Below are 24605 nucleotides of genomic sequence, written 5' to 3'. Positions count from 1 at the left end.
ACATGGCCGAGAGCTACAGCTCATGGTGGCAGAACACAGCAAAAGCAACAAGCACACACACAAGGGAGGAAATAGCCAGAAGCACCCTCTTCCTCTCCCTTACATATGCAAACTATCCACCCCAGGGCAGGTGTAGCTCTCAAACCCATAATCAATCAAACTCTAAAAGCCTGCCCCATGGCCACATGAGGCTTTTGGGGGGACACCCAGACACAAACCATAACATTCCACCCCTGGTCCCCCAAAGACTCATGCCCATCCCTTTATTCAAACAGCATTTAGTCCATCTGCAAGAGTTGCCAAAGTCCTGACAGTTTCAGCACTGCTGAAGAATCCAAGTCCCAAGTCTCCCCCAAAATGTAAGACAAACTCTTAGCTGTGACCCACCCCCTGTACAAATGAAAAGTTAAACACTTCCAACATTCAATGGCACAAAATAAGCAGTACCATTCCAAAAGGTACAAACAGGGGGACACAGAGCCCTGGGACCAAAGCAAGTCCAAAATCCAGCAGGGCTAACATTATGTCCTGTAATTCCATATGCAGCATCTGAAGCAACTTGTGGCACATTGTGAGCTCCAAAGGGCTTGCATGAGTCCACCCCTGTGGCACTTGTGGTGGTTACAACTTCCACGACTTCTGTCTTAGGCCTGCTTTGCTCCCTCCTTTCAGCTTTCCTCAGATGATCCACAGTTCTGGCTTTTCTAAACTTCTGAGGTCTCCAGGGCACTTTTTGCTTCACACTCACAGCCTCACACATTGCCCTCTCAGGGGCACACTGCCTGGCCTCCCAGGCCTTCTGAAATCTGGGTGGAAGCCTCTTAAACCTCAGAACTCATGCATTCTCCATGCACTTAAAGCCAGAGCCATGTGGATGATGCCAAGGTCTGCTGCCACCTGGAGCAGTAGCCAAGTTTCCCTCTCTCTTCGCCACAGGGGTCGAGTGCCTGGATCGCTGGGCACTTTGAATCCAATTCTGAGGAACAGATCCACTATGCTGCCGCCATTCTGGAACCTGGTGCGGCCACCACTGCCATTCTGGAACATAGCGCTCAGCAGCTTTCTTCTCAAAGCAAGGTCTTTCACCTTTGCAGTTTTGAGGCTGCAAAGGGTGGAGACTTGCTGCTTGTGATGCCCTTAGGCCATCTTTTCTATTCTCCTGTTCCTTCTCAGCAATAGATATCTCCTCAGCCTTATCTTTGCAGTCCACAGCATTACTGGAGCTTCCTTTCTGGCCAAACTCACAACATTTTAAATCATCCTGCTGGGCTCTTTGTTCTTGATTCTCCATATAAATCTGGCTAAAAGCCCCCAACAATATCCATGTCACTGCCCCAATGTTTGACTGCCTTGAAATTTCTTCTGCCAGATGAACCAGTCCACTGCCGCCCTTAATCTCAGTCTTAGGCAAAGTCTCTGGACATGAGCAAAATGCAGACAAACACACATAGTCTGGAGTCTAACAACCAATGCAGTTCTTCTTCCCAGCAGAAACCTCCTGAACCTGGTCTTTACTGGCAAAATTTCTATCAGCTTTCTGGTCTTCTGAGCTCTGACCAGAATCTTCCAAACAGAACAGCCAAAGGCGTTCTAGCACTTCTCTTTCAGGCAACATCTCCAAGCCTTTCCAAACACTCCCCACAAGCCAATTCCAAAGGCTCTTGAACCACATGGTCAGATATAGTCACAGCAATGACCCCACTCCTGGTACCAGATTCTGTCTTGGTTACTTTTTTCTCATTGCTGGGACAAAACACCTGATGCCTAAAATTAAGGAAGGAAAGGTTTATTTCGCTTACAGTTTGTGGAGGTTTCAGTCCTTACATGGCAGATTACAAGGCAGAGTGGCACATGGCCGAGAGCTACAGCTCATGGTGGCAGAACACAGCAAAAGCAACAAGCACACACACAAGGGAGGAAATAGCCAGAAGAACCCTCTTCCTCTCCCTCACATATGCAAACTATCCACCCCAGGGCAGGTGTAGCTCTCAAACCCATAATCAATCAAACTCTACAAGCCTGCCCCATGGCTGCATGAGGTTTTTGGGGGACACCCAGACACAAACCATAACAAGCATTATATATGATATATAAATATTTTGAATATTGCTATCATTGTGCTTACTGCAAACCCAGAGAGTGTATTCATTTCAGCCTAGTGACAGAAAAAATGGAGTTCTCCTGCCTTTCTCCTAATAAAATTGCTAATTTATTTTTATCCGCTATGAGAGGAAAAAGGCCTCTATACACTTAAGTTCTGCCTTTTCCCTCATCTGGTCTTTAAATACTACAGTCATCTTATTATTCCCATAGATGGGTACTTGATTTGGTAGGAGCTCTAAATTTAATTTTAGCCTTTGCCATAAATCAGTAAGGATACATGTGCAATAATTGGTGTATATTAATATTATAACTATGGAGATTACTTCTCACTGGCTATATATACTATTTGCAAGGAAGTCACAGGATCAGGCAGACAGAGCTACATCCAAAGTGCTTTTTAATATAGTAACCAAGGTGTAGTCATCTGATGCTTTGGTCTTTCTTGGTTTTTCCACAAAAAAAATAGTAAATAAACATTTCTGTAACTGCTTTGTACATGCTCAGAAACTATATTGCAGCTTAAATGTTATTATAGATACAATTATTGCCCTAAAGTCAAGGACTCAAGAATAGTCAAGTCAGAAGCAGTCACCAAAAAACCAAATCACCATACTTTGCAAATATGCTCCTAAAATTGTCACTCTCCTTTTCAGCTGCTCTTGCAAGCTCAGCCTTCATGACTGGCCCAGTTTCACCCTCCCACACACTAGATTTAGAGCCATCTACAGCATGGTTTAAGAGCTTACCTGTCACTACCCTTTGACCCAGTAATTCCACATAAGAAAATAATCCTAAACTTCTGTAAAGCTAACAAAAGCAGTCAACAGTTTAGCAAATATGTACTGTATGGAGTTCTTTGCATTATAAACCATGCTACATATTAGAAATAATGAAGTCATTGCTTATTCTTGGGGATTTTAAAGTTGAACAGAAATCTTATATTTATGATTTACTGAATAGCTGCTATGTTCCAGGTACTCTCCTAGTCGTTTTATATATGTTATCTCACTTATTCATTACAGCTTGTAAAATATTAGTACCACCCACATCTAACACTACATAGTTGAGTATTTGGCCCTAAATTGTACAGCTAAGAAGTGCCAGTTATGCAGTTAAAACCCAGGTCAAAGGACTCCAAATTTTGTCCTTTACCCACTAAATTGCATTATATATTAAAGATAACAGTAACAACATCAAACATATACAACAAGCATCAAATATATACAAGAGAGGAAAGAGTAAATAAATTAATACCAAATTAATATCAATAAGTTTGAGTCACTAAAAATGCTATCTATGACAGTTTGTCAAAATACCAAGAAATCATCTATATCATATAAATATAAAAATAAAAATAGTATGTGAATTTGCATATCAACATGATCCAAATTATATTTGAAATATGCACACATATACTAGAATGAAAGCATAAGTTTTTTCAAAAATAGGCATAGTTCCTATACTTTCATCTAAATAACAAAAAAATGTAATTGTAAGAGGGAGAGTTAAGCATTCATATATAAATCAAAGAAAATAGTTTACCAAGCTGATAGAATTAACTCTTTTAAATGAGCACTAGATCATCTTTTCCCTAACAGCCATTAAAAGAAAAAAGAACTCCTCTCATCAACCTATTTTCTTTGTCTCACCCAACTTGTAATAAGAAGGAAGTAGTTGGTTTTTGCATTAGTCAGAGTTCTCCAGAGGGGTAGAACCAATAGAATGGATGGATAGATAGATGATAAATGGATGGGTGGATGGATGGATGGATGGATGGATGGATGGATGGATGGATGATGGATGGATAAATAGCAAGGAAGGGAGGGAAAGAAGGAAGGGGAGGAAGTAGGGAGACAAGAGGAGCGGGGAGAGGATTTATTAGGGGAAATAGGCTTGGCTATGGAGACTGAGAGGTCCCAAATCAAGTGATCTGCAACTTTAAGACCCTGGGTATGTTAGTGTGACTCAGTCCAAGTCTGAAGGTCTCAGAACCAGAAAGCTGATGATGTAATTCTGCCTGAGTCCAATGGCCTAACCTGGTGGAAGTGCTGGTGTAGCTCCCAAAATTAGCTACTTTGTTATTTTCCAGTTAATCTACACTGAAAACACACAAAGGTCAAAGTGCCTGGCTTATTTCCTGGGATATGAATATAAAGTTGCATGACAAGAAATTGACAGTGCCCACAAATTGTGTTTGGTTTTTAAACATTTTACTCAGATCATAAGTTTATAGTTCAGGGAGTTTTTACAAAATGAATACGCCCATGAAACTGCTATCAACATAAAATATGGAACAGCGCTGGCATCTAGGAGCCCCTTGGGGGCCTCTTCCCAGCCACCAACTTTCCCACAAAGGCTTGCAGCACCCAGGTGTCTATCGCATCAACCAATTTTGGTTTTTTGTTGTTTGTTTGTTTTTATTTTAAAGAGAAAAAAACTAACAAAACAACAACAACGAAGACAAAAAAACACAAAAACAGCAAGAACAATACATAACCTCATAACAAAATGATGGGAATTGATAATTATTGCTGAATTACACACTGTTATCTTCAATTAAGTTGCTCAGTCCACCAGATGTAAGAATGTAAGACTGATCAAACAGTCAAAGACAGCAACAAGTAATAAAAGAAAAACATTGGAAATGATGCAGAGCTTCACCATACAAGATGATAGGAATCCAACAGTGGTTCTTATATTGCATGTTGTTGTCTTCAGATCAGTCGTTCTGATTACCAGATACAAGTGTGCAAAATTGGTCAAGAAAAAAGAAAAATTTAAGCATTAACTCTCCCTTTCAATAAACCACAGACATCAGCAATACACCTATCCCAGCTATCCTTGTATGGATGTATAAATTTTGTTTTTCATGTTAAAGAGAAAAGAAAAAACCCAAAATAACAAAAACAAATACATAAATAAACAGCATAGAGAACAATAAAAATGATACAGAATTTCAAAACATGGTGATAGGATATTACCAATGGTTGTTATATTACCTAATGTCATCTTCAAAATGGTTGCACATACAACCAGTTACAGGCATGCAAGACTGATCAAACAATTACACATTAACAGTTCCTTTTGATAAACTAACAGATATTAGTAGTACAATTATCCTAACTATCCTATGTATACTTATACATATTTTTTTCCTCTTTCTTTTTCCTCTCCCCTCCTTCATCCCAGTTGCTCCTTCCTATTTGAGTAGTTTCTTTTCCCTTCTACAATATCTATTGTACCTTTCAGGTTTTATTTACTCTTTCAGGTTCTTATAGTAGGGAGGAAATATGTCTCCACATGTGAATCTGATTTATTTCACTTAGGAGTATGGCCTCTAGTTGCATCCATGTACCTCCAGTTTATAAATAAAATAAAAGCCTCCAGTTTATCTTTCTTTATAGCTGAGTAATACTCCACTGTATAAAAAGACCACATCTTTTTTATCCTTTCCTCAGTTGATGGACATTTGGATTGTTTCCAAGATTTAGCTATGAAAAATTGTACTGTTATAAACATGGGTGTGCATATATTGCTGTGGTATGATGTTTTCAGTTCTTCTGGAAAAATACCCAGGAGGGGAACAGCTGGGTTCTCTAATGGGACATCTAATCCTAGTTTACTGAGGAATCTCCAGACTGATTTCCACAGTGGTTGCACCAATCTATACTCCCACCAAAAGTGGAGAAGAGTTCCTTTTTCCCCACAGCCCCTCCAGCTTTTGTTACTGGTTGATTTCTTGATGATAGGCGGAACTCTTGAAGACATTGGTGTAGGCAAAGAGTTTATGAACTAAACCGTGATCCCACAGGAAATATCATAAAGAATCAACAACCAGGACTCATCTTACTAAAAAGCTTTTGCACAGCAAAAGAAACCACTAAAAAGTGAAGAGACAATCTATGCTGGCTCCTTTCTACACACAGACACACACACACAGACACACACACACACACACACACACACACACACACAGCTCCTTCTTGCTTCAGAGCCACTGCACTTGCCATTCTTCTTCTTTACCTCTTCTCTGCGTAATTTCCTCAACTCCAGACTTCTACCCCAGCAGTCACTCTCCACATTTTACCTTGTTTTATTTCCTCATAACAATTATTTCTCCATGAAAGAAGAGATTTTTAGACCTCAGCTCCTAGGACAGTATCTGGCACAGATTAGTACTTAATAAAAATTTGTGCAATGAGGCCTAAAGTTGCTGCTCAGGGGTAGAGTGCTTGCCTAGTATACATGAGGTTCTGGATTTGACCCCAACCTGCATGCATGCATGCATGCATCCACACATACATGCATGCATCCACACATACATGCATGCATACATACATGCACACACATATATATACATACATGCACATACACATACATACATACAGTAAGCAAGTAAGTAATGAATACATCTAAGCTCCACTGTTTCCTTCCTTCCCTCTACCAAAGACCACCTGTTATGGCCTGCATCTAGATGGCTCACAGAGCCTTATCACTCATAGGTGGGGTTTACAGAGCTGGCTGGATCTAGGATATGTGATATTAGAATTAAGGGTATGTGGTACAAAGTCCAGTGATTGGAATTAGCATAGTTCTGGGTGTGGATAGTGGGAAAGCCCATCTTGGGCATGGGTGGCACTACCCATAAGGCTTGTAGCCTAGATAGGATAAAAAGGAAGGGGAAGCTTGTAGCCTAGATGGGATAAAAAGGAAGGGGAGGCTCCTTGCTGCTGCCTCACTGCCTCCTGCCTGCCCTGCCATGGACTGTTTCTCCTCCATCATACCACCTTGCTTTGAGCTATAAATTGTGGCTCATAAACTGTGAGCCAAAATACACCTTCCTCTTTTAACTTGTGTGTGTTGAGTAGTTTGTCTCAGCAATGAGAAAAGTAACTAAAACACCATACCTAAAAGGGGCATCTAGTAAAAAACCTGTCATTAAGTTTTGTCATTCGATTCCTCTCTGTAAGTCAGGCAAAGTGGACCACGTGTTCATGGAGATGCTTTTCCAATTTCAGTTTGAGGGGCTGCCCTAGAAAAAGCAGAGTCTTCACTACAGTCTGAACAGGCCCCACAAAAATTCACACAAGAGACAAGTTTCATTCTTGCAAAGTAGAAGTTTGGTTCCTTGCCATTTTGTTTTCTCTTCAAATATTCTTCCCAAGTGGGGAAAGGCTCATTGGTTGATTTTTAGTAACTAACCGTAGTTAGTGACTGAAGACATGCAGTCATTTACCTACCCAGTGTTGCCCACAAAGTTCTAATGACTGACGTAGGTGACCCTAGGGTGTGCCTGTGTGTGCATACATAGCAGGTGGCGAGGGCTCCTGCTGGTGGAAAATGCTTGTGTTTTGATGCCATGATGTGTCACAAGCTAGAAAATGAGAGTAACAATTCTTATAACAAAAGGATGCTGCACATGTTCATTCTTTAAATAACACAAAATTTTATTTGCTTTTATTAAATACTTGTGAGTGCCAAGCTCAATGATTCTGTGGTTGAAACGCTCAAAAATACCATTGAAATGTCACTGAGCTCTAAATGTCTTAAAGCAAATGTATGCATATTTTGTTTTACACACACACACACACACACACACACACACACGAATACACCAATCACTCTGGGCTCCAAGGAAGTGTTCTTCATCCTCCCTTCAGACTAGAAAGGTGTTTATTGTGTTGATGGAGGTCCTGGCAGGTCCTGGTTGCTATAGCCCCTATGTGACTTCCAAACACGGTGGAGAGATGATGTTGCTCCTGGAGAATGTCCTGAGTCACTGCCTGCATCTCTCCTGAGATATGCAGTGTGCAAGGGCGCCCACAGCTCGCCTTCACCAGGCCAGGGGAATTAGGAGAGCATCAGAGATGAAGGTGATAGGGAAAGAAAAAGAAAGGGGTGAGAGAGAAAAAAAAAACAAACCTTCCCTTTCCTGATTATAACCAGAAGGCAGTCAGAAGGACTTTTAATTAACTCCCTTTTAAGGACTGACAAAGATAAAAGGCATTGCATTTAGATATTCCTGCTTCTGTTGCCTATCTGGCTTGCTTATTCCAAGGGGAAGAAAAAACTGTGGAAAGAATTATAAAATAAAAATTTTCTTGCTTTTATTCTTTTTGTAAAGTGAATATGAGAGGGACATAGAAATACTATGAAAGAGTCATACCATTTTTTCACAATCACTAACATCCTACACTAATGGATCTGGTAGGGGCTGGGAGTGAAATCATAATGGTTTTTGTCATGGATCAAATTGTGCTCCCTCAGAATTTATACTTTGAAGCTTCACCTCCAACATGATGATACTAGGAGGTAGCACACTTGGGAGGTGATTAGATTCAGGTGAGTCATGAACCCCAGGGTGGGATTAGTACTTTAGAAGAAGAAACAGAAGAAAAGTCTCTCACTTTCTCTCTGCCATGCAAGGGCACAGCAAGACGAAGCTGTCTGCAATCCAGGAACTGGATCTGCCAGCACCATTTTCTTGGATGTTTTAGTCTCCAGAACTGTAGGAAATAACTGTCTGTGGTTAAAGCTACCCCATCTATAGTATTTTCTTACAACACTGGGGCTAAGAGAGTGTTTTCCAGTCATTCATTTAGCAGATACTTCTCGGGCATCTCCAGCAATCCAGGTACTGGGTTCATAGAAAAGAAATAATGAATCAAAAGTGGTTCTATTGTTGTTGGACTTTGATTACAGTGGGGAAATCTGCCATACACCACAAACAGGTAAATTCCAGATAGTGACAAGAGCCATGAAGAAAGCACAATAGAGCCATGCAATACTGTGACTGGGAAGGGACTACTTTAGAGTAGTCCCTTTAGGGTAGTCAAAGAGGCTTTCTGGGCTGGAGACATATGAGCTGGATGATGAGGAAGAGTAACCAGGAGAAAACCTGGTGGAAAAAAAAGTTCTGGGCATATGGAAGAGAAGTGTTAGCATTGTTACCTCTGAGTTAGGTCAAGCAAAGAATGAAGACAGACTTCACTTCAAAGAATTGAGACAGACTTCAGTGTAGATGTAGAAGGAAAAGATGCATAGTAAAAATTCATATGAGAATTTTCAGAGTTTAAATACCTATGAAGCAACAATAGTTTCAGAAGGACTGATCGGCCCACACAAGCCCGCTGCTTGTATTTCCTTATCACCACCTCCCATCCACACAACACCCAACTGCCATGCAACCGCATGAGGGCAATCGCATCACCAACTACCTGTGAGTAAGTGCATCAGAATCATTTTCAGAGTCAGATCTTCCACTAGTGGGATAAATTGTTGTGACTGAGAAGCCAATGTTGATACATTTTTACTGCTAAAGTGCACACTCTAATCTCTAATGCCCTTTTTATTTTCGGTTCCAATCCAGGATGCCATGCTGCATGTCCTCATGTTTCCTTAGCCTTCTCTTGGCTAGAAGACTTTCTTAGATTTTTCCTATGTGGCTGACCTTGACAGTTTTGAAGGGTACTAGACAGGTATTTTGTAAATATCTTTCTTTTTAAATTCTTATTAGTACATATTTTGCATACATAATGATTACATTTATCATGGGGAATTTGTACCTATAAATAATATGATTGAATTATTTTTCCCATTTCCCTCCCTCCCTTCAACCCTAGTTCCACTCTGCATTTACCAAAGTTTTTTTTCATTTTTCCTTTCCACTCTTTTTTTTAAAAATCCATTTTCCCTTTCCTCTCTTCTCCCTATTTTGTAGACTATCTTTCAATTGGAATATGTCTGATGTTTCTCTAATGACCAGACTGCAGTTATGAGTTATTGGAAGAAAGACCATCATCTCCAATAAGAATACAAGCCGTCAACACAGCTTATCGCTGCTGATGTTAACCTTGGCCTCCTGGCTGAGATTCCGAGTCGTTTTTGATTTCTCACTCTTGTTCCCGGCCTCATACCAGTCATGAGGTCTCACCTAACATAGCTCCCAGAGTCCCTTCCTCCACCCAATTCCTTGTTACCACTGTCCCCAGAGCCTCACATCTAAGTTCCAAGCCCCTTCTCATCATCCTCTATCACACCATCAAAACCATCTTTTGAAAGAAAGCTATAATCATCTCCTCTCTCAGGGCAAATAACCCCACTTAAAATAAGTGCCTCTGTTTTATTTGCAAGGTAAGGCTCAAGCTAGCACCTAACACAGAGTAGGTGTTTCACAATTTTTTGTGACAGTCTGGTAAAGACTTAAGGTGAACCCATTAATTTGTACACATAATTCTAATGCTTAAAGTGCAAATGAATCTGTTCAAACAACAGCTATAAACCTGTTATAAATTATTGCTGATGATATTTCACACTACAGTACCATCTGCCTTTCTATTCCTAGCTCAAAATTCTTATATTTTATTTTAGCAACAACTCAATATTATCTTTCCCATACCATTGCATAGCATAGAAAGGGCACATATTAAAGCCCCAGAGGATAAAATAAGGTTCATTGTCTCTTAATATCTGAAGTATTTTGAACCAAACTATTCAAGTATTTTTTTATCCAAATCAATGTATACTTTGTGCAATCAAAATTTAGGCATTTAATTTAAAACATTTTATGGTAATTTTCAGCCTAATACAATAGTAGAAAAAATAATAACAAAACTCTAACTTCTATAGTTATCAGTTCCAGGACAGTTCTGTTTCATCTATACCCCCTACTTCATTGCACGCTATTTTGAAGCAATTCTTGAAGAAATTTTCATTTTATCCATAAAGAGAAGGCTTTTAAAAAATAATTATATTAGTATCAAACCTACTGGCAAAATTAAAATTAACTATTCTTTAACTTCATCTAATATACAGTCATTGTTTAAATTAATTTTCCTCATAAATGCAATTTCTGTTATAGTTTTTAAAAAATTAGAATACATCTAGATGTGGTGGTGCACACCTGTAATCACAGGTATTGTGGAAGCTGAGGCAGGAGGATCATAAGTCTGTAGCCGACCTGGGCAACTCAATGAGATCCTATATCGAAATAAAATAAAAAGGGCCTGGACTATAGCTCAATAGTTGAACCTAGAATTTGCAGGCCCTAGGTGTTCATTCTCCTGTAGTAAATAATAATAATGATGATGATAATAATGAAGGAAAAGTATTAGGATCCCATTAGGGCCCACACAATGCAATGGGCTAGTATGCCTTTTAAATCCTCTTTTTTGAGACAAGGTCTCACTGTGTAGTTCAGGCTGGTCTTGAATTCACTATGGAGCCCACGCTGGCCTCAAACCTGCAGTGATCCTCCTGTGTCAGCCTCCTGCATGCTAGGATTACAGGTGTACATCACCATGCCCAGCTTTAAATCTCTTTTGGTCTACAGGTCCTCCATTCTGTTTTGAAAATTATGTATTTATAGAAAAGATCAAATCATTTATCCTATACAGCTTCCCACAGTTCATTTTATATTGTTTGAATTCTTCTCATTTTTCTGAATTTCTGGAATGAGAAATTCAGTGAGTTTAAGGTTTACTTCTTTGGCAAAGTCTTCATGAGGAGAGTTGCTCCTCCTTTGATGATTAGAAGATACATGTTACTTGGTTTTGTTGTGCTAGCAATCATTTCTCCTCAATCCTAGATCTAACAGTTCTTCAGAGGTTGTAGAAATGTGAGCTTGTTGAGCTTCCTTTACCCAGAAACTCAAAATCCAAAATACTCCAAAAATCAGCACTTTTTGAGCACCAATATGACACCACAAATTGGAAAATTTCTCACCTGACCTCATGTGACAGGTCATAGTCAAAACACTGGCACAATAAAAATATTGTAAAAAATTACTTTCAGGCTTTGTGTATTAAGAGTATATGAAAAATAAATGAATTTTATGTTTAGATCTGGGTCCCATCCTCAAAATATCTCATTATGTACAGTATATGCAAGCATTTTAAAATTGAAAAGATCTGAAATCTAAAACACTTCTGGCCTTTCAAATAAAAGATACTCAACCTGTACTCTAATACTATCATTTTTTTGTCATTTACCAACTGGTTTAGTTCTTCTAAAAGGAGTTTTTTCTCATGTAAATTCACACAGGGAAGCCAGAAAAAAATGGTAGCATTGTTCACTTTTCAATTCAATAATGAATTACTTCCCAGTGATCTTGTAGACATGATCAATTTTTGAGCATCATTATGAACACATAGATTTAAACATATCTGATATGTTATCTGTTATCCCCATTGATGTTCAAACTATAACATCTTTGGCCATTGGGAGCTTCTTTAAGTTGGCTCCTAAATCCTTTCAGAATGACCCTAGTATTCTTTAATAGCTTCCTTACTCTCTGTAAAGCAATATACCACAGGTTGCTCATTTTACTTCTGCCCCAGACCCTGAATCAACCATTTCTCCAAGTAGCCTGGATCCTTTTGTTGGAAACTGTGATCTTAAGACCTTGATCAGTGATCTGGGTGTACTTACCACTCCTGGGTTGGTTAGACAATGTCTTTGAAGTTATGGATTGCCTGGACATAGTAATGGTGGAAAGCATGTGCACCAAGGACCGCTACCTTGGTTTGAACCCCTGTTACACCACTTATTTGTTAGTCTGTGACATTGGTCAGTTCATCAGCTTTCCCACGCTCCTGTTTCCTCAGTAGTAAAATGAAGATAACAGTACCTCTTGCCTACAGGGTCCTGATGAGGGTTAAATGTGGCAGCTCAGGTAACATGCTTAGAACATGGTCTGGCACAAAGGGCCGTGTGCATTGGCTGTTACTGTTCTTATTACTAGTCTCTTTCTGATCTTGTCATTCTCCACACACACTGAGGGTCCTCTGATATGATCCTGAACTTACACTTTATTCATACCTATTGATACATTGATTTATTTTTTAAAAGATTGTTCTAAAGTTCATCTGAACATTTGTCCTACTAATGTGCTGCTCTAAACTAATGAAACGCATTCATGTTAAAATATTTCCTGTGAAGGAATCCAAGTTCAACAAAACAAATGGCATTTGTAAGGTCCCCAAGCACTAATGTACTTCCTGCTTTTCCTACTTGTCTGGAAAATGGTAAATGGGCAAGAACTTGGATTGGAGTGACCCACCAAACAGTTACAGTCTTACTGTGGACTGGGCTCACATTTGTCTGGCCTTTCCTCATTGAACAAAGGCTTCTAGCCAGGGTAGGTACTCTCCAAAGCTCCCCAGCTCTTTTCTTTTCTTTCTTTCTTTTTTTTTTTTTTTTTTTTTTTTTTTTTTTTGGCTTTTTGAGACAGCGTCTCACCATGCAGTTCAGGCTGGCCTTGAGTTCACTTTGTAGCCCATGCTGGCCTTGAAGTCACAACAATCCTCCTGCCTCACCCTCCCAAGTGCTGGGATTACAGGTGTGCACCACCACGCCTGGCATCCCAGCTCTTTTCTAATCAAGCTGATAGAGCTGAAAGGCACGTTCCAAATCACAAAACCCTAATGTTCGTCCTGTCTGGAACCCGTCAATATTATCAACTCTTGACCTTTTAGCCTTTGCTGCCCAACTCTTTCTGCACGTGTAGAGAATTAAAGGATTGCAGAACTGCTATCACTGAATGATTCAGAGTACAGTAAAGGGAAACTTCAGCCCTCTAGGCTGCTTCTTTGGCAGTGCACGAGATCCCAACAGAGCCCCAAGGTGCTTCTCCTCCAAACCTGAAAGCTCTACAGAGCTCTAATGTGAACAGCCTCTGCAGTGGTTATGCCATGTGTTCTTCTAATCAAAGGGCTTGTTTGCAATTTTACATACTTATCTCACTGACACTAATTGCACTGTCATTGCATCAGCCTTGCCAGATTGTCTACCACTTGCTGGCTAAAACTTCGCAGGATGCGCTAAGGTCCGTCACTGCTTGGACAGGAATTTACTCACTTGTTTTTTTCTCTCTCCCTCTCTCCCCTCCCCCTTCTCTCTCCCTCGCTCCTCTCTCTCCACCTCCCTCTCTCCCAACAACATTCTTAGCAATTTTTAAGTAGCCACTTGTCACTGGCATTTTGTTTTGTTTTGTTCTTTGTTTTTTGTCTTTTTGAGACAGGGTCTCGCTATGCAGTTCAGGCTGGTCTTGAGCTCATTTTGTAGCCCAGACTAGTCTCGAACTCACAACAATCCTCCTGTCTCGGCCTCTTGAGTGCTGGGATTACAGGCATGAGCCACCACACCCAGCTGTCACTGGCATTTAAAACACTTTAAAATATAACTATGAAATCTAAATGTTTTCCAAGAGAAAAGTGTGTGTGGATAAATTATTGTATATTTGTATAATAGATACTATTCAGACACTAAAAATAATCAAGTGGTTCTTTGAGTGTTGGCATAGAAACTTTTTAGTGGTACTGGTGCTAGAACCCAGGGCCTTTACATTGAGCTACATCCTCAGCCTCTCCCCCCTTTTTTGAGAGAGGGGTTTTGCCAGACCATGAAGTAGCCTAGGCTAAAGAAAAATAGTCCAAGTTGTTAATAAGGATTATCCTTAGGGCTACAGTTATCATTCATTTGCTCTGTGTATTTCTATACTCTCTGAATTTCATGTGAATATTACTCTTTTGATATATTTATATATATATTACAAAAATCAGTGTTGCTATAACTTGTTCAAAACACAGAGAGAATATATTATCAATTATAATGATAGTTTTAATGAAATTTCTTATAATAGTTTCTCAGGAAAGTAATAAAATATTGGTAAGCTTTTGTGAAAATACAAGTTTTTATTAAAACAATAACTGAAATAGTAAAAAAAAAAAATGCCTAGTCTTCAATGAATACAAAATAGTTCAGTGTTTATGCTTACACATATACAAAATTGAATGGAATTTAAAACTTTGATATCTTCCTAACAATTGACCAACCACATTCACTGAATACATAAACATTTCTGCTACATTACATATGCCAAGCAATGTGTTAAAGTACTAACTATATGATGATGAAAAAATAAAGCTCAGTGTCTGTCCTCAATATGTGACATAAACCAACCATGTGTATATGCTGGTGCATATCAACAATTAACTAGAATTATTATATATGAATAAATAAACTAATTGTACATCTGCTTAAATTTTTATTGTTAAGTAGAATTTTCATTTAATAAGAGGTGACTGAAAAGATTACATATTTCATCAGCATATTCAAATTTCACAAAAGCATCTCTCACTATACGACATATGTTCATGTATCTCAACATCTCTATATAAAATAAAAAGAACATAAAGAGATGTGAAAGTTTATTATTCTTTCTTATAAGTATTTCAGTTTTAGATGTGGCATATGAATTCTAAAGAGATTTTTAAAAAGCCTTCTAGTCTTATTTTTAATTATGAAGATAACAAGTCAATTTTTAAAATAATTTATACCAGCTTCCTTAAAGATGGGATATTCTTATTTCATAACCTTTAATACAAATTATACCAGCATTTTTCATATCTTTAAGAAAGATGAAGATTCAGGAGGAAAGGACAAGGAGGGTCAAATTGTCAAGAGAAATTGAATGGACCTTGTGTGTGTAGAACCGCAATTCCTTGAAGATGCTCTATACAAGATTACTCTAGGCCAGAGTTCAGCAAACTTTTGGAGAAAAGGGCCATTTGGGAAGTGTTTTAGGCTTGTAGGCCCACAGCCTCTCAGAACGACTCAGCTCTGCTGTTTAGGGCAAACGCAGCCATAGGTCATATAGATAAACAACATGGCCATGTTTCAATTTAACTTAATATTTTGGAGTTTCTACATTATGAAGAGAATTCTTTTTGAAATATTTTTCAATCCTTTAACTATGTAAATGTCATCCTTAGCTGGTAGATCTCACGAAGTGTGGCAGCAGGTTGGGTTGGACCCAGGGCCAGTTATAGGCCCTGCTCTATGCCCATACACAGAGTTAGTATCTGCTGCTTCCTATAGGCCTGGAATTAGGCGATGTGGAGGAGGAGAAGGAACCTGAGAGATCTGTAAAACAAAATTCCATGGTGTTGCTTTTCTTAAAAACAAGAAACTCTATTAATTCAAAAAAGTACTATTATAAAGAACATTTTGAAACCAAGTCCCTGATCCAACTCCACACAAGGAAGGCAAGCATTACTTATTGCAAACATGCACAAAATGCGAAGGGCATCAGGACACGGAGGGAGGGAGCAAAGTGGACGCGCTGTGCTGCGCCATCTCCACACAGGGGATGTGAGCACTGCGCACCGCGCACCGTGCACCGCGCATGCACTAATAAACTAGAAAAAGAAAAAGAAAGCAAGTTTGTAGAGTATTTAAAGAAACAGTGAATTTTTAAAGGCAGCTCTGAATAAAAGAGATGGCTATTACTCGCTATTTTTTGTTGCTGAACACTGAGTAGTCATTTTTAAAAAGAAGAAGGAAATTACCTCAATTAATACTGAAAAAGTACCTTATCACTTTTATTAACTTTTCTTTGATTACGACTTAAGTAAATTTTTTCATAATCGTAGGCCATATATGCATTTTGTTTTTGAGATCACTTATTGCCTTTAATTTTTCAATCAGGATGTTCATTTTTGAATTTCTTTTATACAAGCCTGTTGTAGTTTGGGGCTTTACAAGGGGAAATAACACAATACAGGATGCATATTCTACAAGATTATTTATAATAGTCACCCAAAGAGTCATGTACAGAAAGAGTGCAAGAAATCGGTCCACACACTAAAGACCAAAGATCCAGCTGAGGACCTGGATCCTAGGGCAATGTTCTGCATGAGCTCAGCTGAAGACCTAAAGCCCATAACAGTTCCCCTCGGTGAGTCCAGTTGGAGGCCCAGAGCCCACAGCAATGTCTCCTGCAGGCCTGTTTCACTGATCTGCGCTGGGAAGGCCAAAAGGTCAGTGGTGGAATCTAGGAAGTCTGTGCCAGTGGGATGAAGGATCTGTACTAGCAGGCTGAGGGATCCACGCTGGAGCCAGGAAGCGATGCTCAAAGTGAGGACCAGAGCTCCCCCAAAGTGAACCAAAACCATTCTCAGTGACAACAGGGGCCTGAGCACCTCAGACGATGAGAACAGCCGAGTTCATCAGGAAAGCCAGCGTGACAAGTTTCTCCAAGAGAACCAACAGCACCTTACAACTTCTACCAGCTCCCAACAACCTCTCCTCTTCTTCTCCAGTTCTGCCTCTCATGCTGCTGGCAACAGTCCTCCGGTGGGCCTCCCATACCCAGCAAACACCACACCGGTTCAGTTCAGCTGGGCGTTATAAGTTGACCACCAGTTGTCAATCCATCACAAAGCTCTTTATATAGATACTGACACCTTATCAATGAAGTAACAAATATTTCATTTTCTTTTGCTCTTTTATTTTTGTGTGGCATGTTTATGATGGATGATCTTACTGTAGTTGAAAACAATAACTTCTTTTTTATGTTTCTCTCTTGCACTTAAAGTGAGCCTCTTCATTTCACAATCATGTAAATATTCAATCGTATTTCTACCAATTGAGGGGTTGTATTTTTAAATATTAAACTGTTGGGATTTGGAATTCAACTCCCTAAAGCTAAGGAGTTCAAAGCAATGAATTTTCTAAGTAGCTCATCTATTTTTCTGTAACCTTCAGCCTCAGCTCCAATGCTCATCCTCTCAGGAGCCTTTCGGGATTCTCTGCTTGGAAGGGAGCTCCCCATCCCCTGAATTCTCCCCTCCTCTCCCTTCTTTCCCATGGCTTTTCTTTCTTTCTTGTAGTAGAATTATCTGTACATATCTCTTCTATTGTAGCCCTGGGGAGCTGAGACTGAGTGTTAATCGTCTTTGATTCCCCAAAGCCCTCATCCAGGGCCTTGCACATTTGTGGAAACAAAGCGTGAGAAGGCAGCTTGAGGCCCTTCCCACCCCCAGCCACGCCCCTGCTCCCTTTCACAGACCCAGAACAAATGAAACCTCACGGCCAGGATGGGTCTCCTGCCTTGTGCATCTGGGGGATTTGGTGGGGGCCAAGAATCCAAAGCAGCTCTTATGTGAACAACAAAGCCGGTATTTATAGAACAACATCACACACTTCGGGCTACGCAGATACAAAAGTGACAAAGATGTCAGTCAGGCACTGGGTGATAAAGGGTTTTCTGGGTATCCAGTGCTTTCATATCTGTGAGCATCAGGAACGTCTGTGCCACTCCCTGGATAAACAGGAATCCCAAGACAGGATTTCTCACTGTTAGTCGATTATAATCACAGAGATTGTGAAACACTGCATGACTCAAGAGAGGCTGCAGTTGTATAGGCAAATATATACTAGTTTCTGGACAAACTCATTGTGCCCTCAGCTAACCTAAGACTGGGCTTTAATTTAAAATGTACTGTTCTTAGCATGCTAAACTCACTTCAATATGGATATAGTGGTGATTAAGCCTTTTCTAAAATCAGCCCACTTCAGTTGTCCTTGCATTCTGAACTAGAGAGAACTACTTAGTAACCTTGGTGTGTCTCCTGCCAGGCAGTAGAGGGAACAGAACAAAGGGCTTCAGCATGGACTGTGGGCCAGGAATTCCACGTAGGGCGAATGAGGTATTGAGAACCAAGAACTGATTAAGGATGAAGCCCCTTGGTAGCTGTGAGTGGGTGGTTTTTGTTTTTGTTTTTGCTATTATCAGTAGTTTGAGGGAGAGGAACAAGTAAGAGCAGCTATAGTGGAGGAAAGGGAGAAGCCGACCACACTGGAGTTAGAAATGAAGTTGCTAATAAAAGTTGTCCACATTAGATTTAGACATAATGAACCACCCGATCTTCCTCTGTCCTTACCTTTATCTCATATTGCCCTGTATTCTTCAAAGAAATAAGTAATTGACAACCTTCTATGACTAGAATGCTAGAAGACAGTAAGGTTGGAGATTTTATAGGAACATAAATAGTTATATTCCTCAGTAAACAATTCCAGGAGCTGAGAAGGACATGTTTCTAAGAAAACTCCATGACAAGGAGAAGTCAATACTAGAAGCTGTTTCAGACTAAAAGCAGGCTCCGCTGGCTACTGCTCCAAGTACAATTTCAGAATTATGAGATGTGAAGTTGCTTACAACTATGGATTGAGCAATTATATTTAAATACTTTAAAAAGTATTTTAGTCACAACTCCTATAAGATTGGTAAATCATGAGCTCCTGAAATCAAGAAAAAAAATCTATATACTAAAAGCATGTTAAATTTCATTAAAAAGCACTAAATGTCTAATGAAAAGCCCTACAAGTGCAGGCCGACATGGGAGAAAGTCACCGAACAGCTTGAGACCTTCAATAATAGATGCAAAGTTACAAAAATGTCAACACTGATAATGACTGCACAGGGTGACTCAAACACTTCTGTTCTACTGACCACTTCTGCTATTAATTGAGCTTCCAAAACCAAATAACTCACATTTGTTCCCCTGTACAGAATAACCAACAGCTTTGGTATTATGTAACGAGGTGATCCTGGAATAGCAAAAAGACCACACAGCTCAGTAAGAATTTTTATTCCTGGAATTTCTGCCCTCTGAAAATATCACAAATATTCACTTGCTAGTCCCTAACAACTCTGCCAAAGCATCTTTTAAGAGAGGAAGAACTTGAGCAAGATGGCCATTTTTACAGTTATGTGCATGTGTGAGGGGCTTTTACCATGCTCCAGCAGTTTGTCCAGAAACAGCAGCACACAACTGAAGACTTAGAGCCAAGGCCGGGCTGAGCGTGCCGAAGCACACGGCATCTGCAGGCAGAGAGCAAATAGCCTCCCAGTATCTGAAAATAAGGCCCACTCAGCCAGCGAAAGAGGAGCGGGAACAGGCGCCCAGGTAAAATCTTAGACTCTGGGGGTGTAGCCTTTATTCCCTGGAGAACAACCGTCTGTCTCTCATTTACTACTCATAAGTGGTAAAAGAAAATAAAAGGGAGGGATGTGAAGTAGTGCCTGCAGTCTCAATTGCAAAGAGTCTTTCTCATCGGTAGAAAGTACAGTTATGGTCGCAAAAGAAGCAGAGTCACAGGGCAGATGACCTCTGAGAGTCTCTTCCTACTTCCGATTTTCTTATGATATTAGAGATTTTCCCAAGATTGCAATAACATCAAAACAAACAGAACAGTCAGGAAAATCTTGTGACACAGCAAAGCCAATGAAGGCTCAAAAAATTATTGCTGATGAAGAAAACAAATGCTCCCAGACAGCATTTCCTGATTATTTATCAATAATGCAGACCAGTGTTGATCTATTTTAGGAGGCAGATACATCCATTTGGAAACTTTTTTATTTGTCTAATTCTTTAAATAAATGCCAAAGATGTTCACTCCAGAAATAAAATTAAAAAATAATCTCAAATCAGGACAGATGCAAACATTCAAAAAACTCAATTCTCTTTTTACTCCCTTTCCTGCTAACCTGGAAAATTTGCTAGCTGCAAAGTTGCCTTTTATTTTCCAAAATTTTGTTTTCCTGAATTATTTCCTAATAATTTATGAGGGAACATGGAAATGAGGGGAGGGGAATACTTGGCTTTAACTCTACCCTTCCAAGATCCTAAGACAAAATAAGTCCTGGGATAATGTAAAAGAAGAAGCCTTTTCCAAAGCCATCCTTGTGTCCTAGGCCCAAATAGACAGTGGTATTAACAGAAACAACTAAATATCCACAGCACCTATGGAAACAGATCTTCTAGCATAGTCTTTATTATGAATCACTTCCTTTTGCAACACTTCACTCAAGCTTGGGCAGAAATAAATCCTTCCATAAATTCAACTAAAGTGTATTTGTCGGGGAGCAGAGGGCAGGATTGTACCCCCCTAAGCACAAGAAAATGGCTTTCTGTTCCACAGCCACCTCCCATCCCCCAGGGAGAGACAGACTGCTCCCAAGGAACCGTGAAGGAGGGTGTCTGGGGTTGCTCTAGGGAGGCAGTCTCCACTGGGCAGCTGGGCTAGGACTTAACAAAATAAAGCTGGATTATAGGGGGCAAGTAGATGGTAAGTGTTTAACGAATGTTATCACTCACCCTTTCTTCCTTCCTTCATCCTAACATTAAATGGATAGTCACTGCCATCCCTCAAAGGACATTCTGTGCAGCATGGTCACTTAGCCCTTGGCTGCTGCCTTGGTGACTGGATCACCCTCAGGCCCTGCAGTATGACTCAGCATAAGAAAATCTAGCGTTGTGGACACACACAGCTCTCAGACCTGCTTTGACTACTAGAGCAGCTGATTGTAATGAGTCTCTGGGGACCCTGCTCCACTGTGATGCTCAAAAGGAGCAGCACTGGAGCTGTGCCTCCCAGTTAAATGCTACTGAAAGCGGAAGAGTGTGCCTTGGCGCTGTGAAGAGCTCAGAGGCATAAGGGGCTCCCTTGTGGGTGTGTCTGCCGAGGGCTGTTCCTGGCCCCACTTATGAGCTTGTCCGTAGGGCAGTGATGGTGATGAATGACTATGGCAATGGTAGCAAATGACATTAACAAGATTTTGTTTACAGAATGCTTGTTATTTGCTAAATGCTTGGTATATGTTGCCTCACTTACCTCCCATAGCAACCCTGGATGGTAGACAGTAAAACCCTCACTCTGCATGAGGAAACCAGGGGTCACAGAACCAAAGTCAAGTTGTGACTAAGCAAGATTTGAGCCCAGACCAGACCGGGAGAAGGGGATAGTCTAGGCTCCCAGCCATTTCAACATGACTGGCTTTAGAAAAGCTGCACTTTCTGCACTAGTGTTGTTCTAAATCTAAGCACGGCCAAAAGAAGGAATAAGAACCCTCAGATTGACCTCTGAGCTTTATATAGAGCAGTATTTCCCCAGACAGGGCCCCACCAGCAAGCATGGAGCCAGGTTGCCTCACGGCATCTGCACTGGCTCCCAGAGCTCTTCGGGAGCCTGACCCTGCAGTTGCCTGCATCCAAGCTGTCACTGGCTCCAGCCCAGCCTTGCAGCTAGTGCTGTTGTTATGAAAGAGATTTCCAAACGGATAAATGCTGAAGGTTCAGGGAGAAGCCTGCACATCTACAACAGAATAAATGTGGCTGAAATGGCAAGGACAACAGATAATCCTCAACTCTCACTTGATGACAGAATCAAACTTCTCTGCTGCAGAGTTCAGCAGAGCTGCTCATGACTCTGGCTTCCTTGCTTTATTTCCTCTGCTAATTTTCAACTGGAGATTGTGCAGAAATAAAATAACTGAAAGCAAGCAGAAGTGGCAAGAGTCTGACAGCTGCGAAGATGGGAAAATTGGTTGCTGGACACCTGAGAACAAGAAAACCATGGCCTGAGCCAAGGTGGTCAGGAGCTCAGAGGTGGCATAGATAGAGCACAGGCCCTGGCCGTCCTGGGAATCTGGGGCCCAGACACAGCACCAAGACTGGCGTGTGGAGGAGGGAGCCTAGACCCTGACAGAGAAAGGCCACGTCCTGTGCTCTCCCTAGAAAAACAAAGAGGCCATCGCGGAAAGAACTTTTCCTTTTTTTTCTCTTCTTCATCAGAGGAAACCTACAGAAAAGAAACTATCTATGACCCCTCAGGGCCCCTAGTCTGGTGGTTTCTATAGTCACAGGTGTGTCTGGGCCAGGGTGGAACTGACTCAAGCTGCAGCAACATTCACAAAGAAAAGATTAAAGTCTCAGGCCAGGCAGTGGCACCCCAGATGCTCCGTCCTCCTCCATAAAGCGTCTGTCAGTCTGTCTGCAGCAGGAAGAAGAGAGGGGGTGGCAGCTACTGCTCTGAGGAGGAGAAGATGCTGCACTGGCCCTTGTTCTGGCTGAACAATATTACAGAACAACCTTATGGATGTTATGTGGTGACTTCTCCCCACTGCCCTATAGGACCCAGGCATCCCAACACAAGCAAACTTGTGTAGCAGCCTGGTTTTCCTCCATCTGCTCCTTCCTCCATCTCCCCAGTGACTGCTATGGCAGGAGAACTTACCACCCTTGTAGCCTTGTAGGAAGGTGAAGGAGAGGTAATTCCTGGTCCAAAATGACTGGGGACCACAACAGACCAGCCTGGGATCAGAAGACTAAAGAATCTCATGCCTAATAGTCTGTCTGCACCTGGGAATGTTCTTGGACAGCGCCCTCTCCAAAAATGTAATATGTTGATATTACTTCTGCATGTGGCCCCTAAACAGCTGAACTGGGTGGTGAGAGAAATTTCTATGCTGTGCCTCTCGGTCTCTGAAATGGCATCATGAAGTGTTTTGTAAAAAACAAAAGTGAGCTAAGACCCTCTGGGTACATCCAACATGGCTAGCATCATGACCACCAGCTCCTATTGAAAAGGAAACCCAAAAGAAGATCACATGATAAGGAGGTGGGACTGTCTTTATGCCCCCAGAACAGCCTCGTTTCTAACAGCTGCATCAGGCTGACCTGGGATCACAGCAGCTGGTAGGACCCTGGCTATGCTAGAAGCCACATGAGAGGTTAGAAACAGACAATGCGAGAAGCGCATCCAAATACCAAAGCCTGGATGTAAAGTTGATGAAAATAGCTCACAGTCCTGAAGTATACCACAGGATGGTTAGGGCATTACCCTGCCTTCACCGAGTAGTAGCCATAAGATCTTGGGCAAGTTTCTTAACCTCTCTGAGCCTCAGTTTCCCTCATATAAATTGATGATAACAATAAAATCAATCATATAGCATTGTAGTACCTGGCAACACTGAAGCATTTACTTACTGTTATTAGTCAGATGTTATGCTAAGTGTTCTTCAAGCATTTCTTAATGAATCATCAAAATAGCTTCATGCAGTATGTTCTATTGTTAGAATCTCCATTTTTAAGATGAGGATGAGCTTATCATCACATGGTTAGCGAGCAACAGAACCAGGATCAGAACTCAGGTTTGTTTGACTCAAAGGGGAAGAAAAAGCTGAGGGGAAGACTAACAGTAACTGTTCCTGAGACGTTTATCTCTTCTATACTTTGTGGCACTCTGCTTTACATATAGTTGTTTCTTGTGTGATATATCAGAAAACTTTAATGAAATTAGTATCAGAAAGATATGTTATTTGAAAATACTCCTGACTCATCCCAGACCTGATTCAAGGCTGCACACTAGTTGAATGTTGAATTTGGATGGTTCTGGGAGCTCAAAACTCTGAGCATTTTCTTCAGCAAACACCCACTCCCAAAGGACCTCCTGACCCTCCCACCTCAGAGAAGAGCACAAAGAAGACACCACTGGAGCCTAGGAGCCTGGTTCCCAGTCCTGACTCAGCAACTTCCCGGGGAAAATGGCTGGCTTGAGGAACACAATGAAGTCCTCATTAACCAAATTAACTTTAATTTACTATAATTTTACAGGAACATCCATACTTCTCTGAAGTGTTGCTGTGGATCTAAACAATGAGGGCATGGGTAGCTCTAAAAAGGCAAGACCTGTTATGTTGAAAATGTACTGAAAGCTCACAGATAAGATGTTGAACAAAAGAAACCAGGCACAAAGAAGTGTACACTTGGTAACTCCATCTAGAATAAAGGCCCAAAACAGCAAAACTACTGTGTAATGTAGGAATGCATTTTCAGATGATAAGAATATAAAGAAACAGGGCTGGGGATTTAGCTCAG

General features: G+C 40.7%; 1 pseudogene; it reads left to right on the top strand.

Moving 5' to 3' along the window:
• Nucleotides 1-18144: 18144 nt before the first annotated feature.
• Nucleotides 18145-24605, top strand: part of LOC102003672 — a 7545-nt pseudogene continuing 1084 nt past the window's right edge.

The sequence above is a fragment of the Chinchilla lanigera genome, unplaced genomic scaffold (genome assembly GCF_000276665.1).
Source record: "Chinchilla lanigera isolate Chin_1 unplaced genomic scaffold, ChiLan1.0 scaffold00023, whole genome shotgun sequence".
NCBI lineage: Eukaryota > Metazoa > Chordata > Mammalia > Rodentia > Chinchillidae > Chinchilla > Chinchilla lanigera.
Note: the sequence above shows the minus strand (reverse complement) of the source record. Positions and strands in the feature narration are given on the sequence as shown.